The sequence below is a fragment of the Capricornis sumatraensis genome, chromosome X (assembly GCF_032405125.1).
Source record: "Capricornis sumatraensis isolate serow.1 chromosome X, serow.2, whole genome shotgun sequence".
NCBI classification, from domain to species: domain Eukaryota; kingdom Metazoa; phylum Chordata; class Mammalia; order Artiodactyla; family Bovidae; genus Capricornis; species Capricornis sumatraensis.
Genome location: NC_091092.1, coordinates 67,437,612 through 67,441,733, shown reverse-complemented (window position 1 = coordinate 67,441,733; position 4,122 = coordinate 67,437,612). Strand labels below are relative to the sequence as shown.

At 36.7% G+C, this 4,122-nt stretch overlaps 1 pseudogene; it reads left to right on the top strand.

Annotated features, from left to right (window-relative positions):
* The first annotated feature begins 2,264 nt into the window (after positions 1-2,264).
* On the top strand, positions 2,265-3,510 carry LOC138071271 (S-adenosylmethionine decarboxylase proenzyme-like; annotated as a pseudogene).
* The last annotated feature ends 612 nt before the right edge of the window (positions 3,511-4,122 follow it).

The following is a 4,122-nucleotide window of genomic DNA, read 5'->3' as shown; positions in this document are numbered from 1 at the left end:
AGTGTGAGGTGACACTTCATTGTAGCTTTGATCAGCATTTCTCTAATAATTAATGATAGTGAGCATCATTTCATCTGGCTTTTGGCCATCAGTATGTCTTCTTTGGAGAAATATCTATTTAGGTTTTCACCCAGGCTTTGTTTGGTTTGTTTTTTTGATATTGAATTTCATGAGCTATTTGAATATTTGGAAATTAATCCTTTGTCAGTTGCTTAATTTACAAATATTTTCTCCCATTCTGATGGTTGTCTTTTCATGTCCTTTATGATTTTCTTTGCTGTGTAAAAAATTTTAATTTTAACTAGATCACATTTGTTTATTTTGTTTTTATTTTCATTACTCTAGGTGGTGAATCAAAAAAGATCTTGCTGTGATGTATGGCAAAGAGTATTCCTCCTATGTTTTCCTCTAAGAGTTTCACAGTGTCTATACATTTAGGTGCTTAATCCATTTAGAGTTTATATTTGTGCATGGTGTTAGTGAATGTTCAAATTTCATTCTTTTAAATGTAGCTGTCTTTAAATGTAGTTTTCTCAAGCATTATTAATTGAAGAGACTGTATTTTCTCTATTGTATATTCTTGCCTCCTTTGTCATAAATTAGGTCATCTCTGGGCTCTCTATCTTATTGCATTGATCTCTATTTCTGTTTTTGTGCCAGTGTCATACTGTTTTGATGACTGTAGCTTTGTAGTACAGACTGAAGTCAGGGAGCCTAATTCCTGTATGTCCATTCTACTTTCTCAAGATTACTTTGGCTATTCTAGGACTTTTGTATTTCCATGTGAATTGTAATTTTTTTCTTTTAATTCTGTGAAAAATGTTATTGGTAATTTGATAGTGATTGGACTGAGTAGGTATATTGCTTTCAGTAGTATAGTCATTTTCACAATTGATTCTTGCTCTTGAGAATATGGTATATCTCTCCATTTATGTCATATTTGATTTCTTTCATTGGTGTCATAGTGAGTACAGGTTTTTACCTCCTTAGATAGTTTTATTCCTAGGTATTTTATCTGTTTTTTTTTCTTTTGCAGTGGCAAATGGGATTTATTTCTTAATCTCTCTTTCTGATATTTCTTTGTTACTGTGTAGGAATGTAAGAAATTTCTGTGTATTGATTTTGTATCCTGAAACTTTACCAAATTCACTTATGAGCTCTAATAGTCTTGTGGTAGTGTTTGACAGTAGCAAAATAATAATGGGTGATTTTCACACCCCGCTTACACATTTGGAAAGATCATCCAGACAGAAAATAAATAAGAAAGCAAAAACTTTAAATGACAAAATAGCCCAGACAGACTTAAGTGATATTTATAAGACATTCTATCCAAAAGCAGCAGAATATATTTTCTTCTAAAGTGCACCCAGAACATTCACCAGAATATATCACATCTTAGGTCACAAATCAAACCTTGGTAAATTTAAGAATATGGAAATCATATCAAGCATCTTTTCCAACTATAGAACTTTGAAATTAGGAATCAATTGTAGCAAAATAACTGTACAAAGCACAAATACATGTAGGCTAAACAATATACTGCTAAATGACAAAGAGATAAATGAAAAATCAAAGAAAGAATTCAATAATATATAAAAATAAGCAACAAAGAAAACATGAGGACCCAAAATCTGTAGGATGCAGCAGAACAGTCCTATGAGGGAAATTTATAGCAATTCAATCCCACCTCAAGAAATAGAAATCTCAAATAAACAACTTACCTGAACACCTAAGGCAATTAGATAAATAAGAACAAACAAAATCCAAAGTTAGTAGAAGGAAAGAAATCATAAAAATCACAGCAGAAATAAATAGAAATGAAGGAAAAAATAGCAAAGATCAATGAAACTAAAAGCTTGTTCTTTGAGAAGATAAAAAAAAATGATAAGCCCTTAGCTAAACTAATCAACAAAGAAGAGAGTTCAGGCTCCCACAGTATGGCTGGCGACATTAGCTAGCGCTCGCACTACTCTCTCTAACGGGGAAACAGCGGACTACAAGAGACTGAGCTGTATCTGCCTCTATTTCCAACAGACTCACGTTCAACTTTCGCTCACCCACACACACAAAGCTGGGAAAATTTTATTAATCCTTTTTTTAAAAAAAAGTTAATATAAAATTATAGCAAAAAAAAAAAAAAAAAAAGGAACCTGATCTTTAGTAACACAGCTGGAACAATCCGCAGTGGCGGCGGCGGCGGTGGGAGAAAAGATTTAATTTAGTTGATTTTCTGTGGTTGTTGGTTGTTTGCTAGTCTCACGGTGATGGAAGCTGCACATTTTTTCGAAGGGACCAAGAAACTGCTGGAGGTTTGGTTCTCTAGGCAGCAACCCGATGCAAACCAAGGATCTGGGGATCTTCGCACCATCCCAAGTGTTTAAGAATTCGCCTTGCAATGCAAAGGACACCGGTTCAATCCCTGGCCTGGGAAGATCCCGCATGCCACAGGACAGCTGAGCCCATGTACCGCAACTACTGAAGCCCACTCACCATAGAGCCTGTGCCCTGCAACAAGACAAGTCACCACAGTGAGAAGCCCCCTGCTTACCACAACTAAAGAAAGCCTGTACACAGCAGTGAAGACCCAGCACAGCCAAAAATAAATAATTATTAAAAAATCCGAGTGGGACATACTTTTGAAGGATGTGCAATGTTCAATCATAAGTGTGACAAAAACTGACAAGCAGGAAGCTTATGTACTCAGTGAGAGTAGCATGTTTGTCTCCAAGAGACGTTTCATTTTGAAGACGTGGTACCACCCTCTTGCTGAAAGCACTGGTTCCCCTGTTGAAACTTGCTAGGGATTACAGTGGATTTGACTCAATTCAAAGCTTCTTTTATTCTCGTAAGAATTTCATGAAGCCTTCTCACCAAGGGTACCCACACCGGAATTTCCAGGAAGAAATAAAGTCCCTTAATGCAATTTTCCCAAATGGAGCAGTGTATTGTATGGGACGCATGAATTCTGACTGTTGGTACTTGTATACTTTGGATTTCCCAGAGAGTAGGGTAATCAATCAGCCAGATCAAACCCTGGAAATTCTGATGAGTGAGCTTGACCCAGCAGTTATGGACCATTTCTACATGAAAGATGGTGTTACTGCAAAGGATGTCACTCGTGAGAGTGGAATTCGTGACCTGATACCAGGTTCTGTCATTGATGCCACAATGTTCAATCCTTGTGGGCATTCAATGAATGGGATGAAATCGGATGGAACTTACTGGACTATTCACATCACTCCAGAACCAGAATTTTCTTATCTTAGCTTTGAAACAAACTTAAGTCAGACCTGCTATGATGACCTGATCAGGAAAGTTGTGGAAGTCTTCAAGCCAGGAAAATTTGTGACCACCCTGTTTGTAAATCAGAGTTCTAAATGTCGCACAGTGCTTTCCTCGCCCCAGAAGACTGAAGGTTTTAAACGTCTTGATTGCCAGAGCGCTTTGTTCAATGATTACAATTTTGTTTTTACCAGTTTTGCTAAGAAGTAGCAACAACAGCAGAGTTGATTAAGAAACATGAAGAAAAAACGCAAAAAGAGAACACACATAGAAGGTGGTGGCTGCTTTTTAGATATTGATACCAAGGGCCATGCTTTCCATAACCACCACCTTGTAGTTGCAGAAAGCCCTAGATGTAATGATAGTGTAATCATTTTGAATTGTATGCATTATTATATCAAGGAATTATATATCTTGCATGAATGCTGTCTTCTGTGTTTAGGTATCCTATGGCACTCTTGCTGTGAAATTGAAGTGCACGTAGAAAAAACCTTTTACTATATGAAACTTTACAACACTTGTGAAAACAATTCAATTTGGTTTATGCACAGTGTAATATTTCTCCAGGTGTCATCCAAAATTCCCCACAGACAAGGCTTTCGTCCTCATTAGGTGTTGGCCTCAGCCTAGCCATCTGGGACTGTTCTATTAATTGCTGCCAGGATTTTACATCCAGCTACCTCCACTTTCTAGGATATATTCTCTACTAATGTTATTGAAACCAATTTCTACTTCATACAGATGTTTTTGCAACAGCAATTAAAGTTTTTCTTCCACGAGTCAAGTCCTCTAAGGAAACTGTCCATTCTGTGTATTTATACTTTAACACCACTTCCTGTG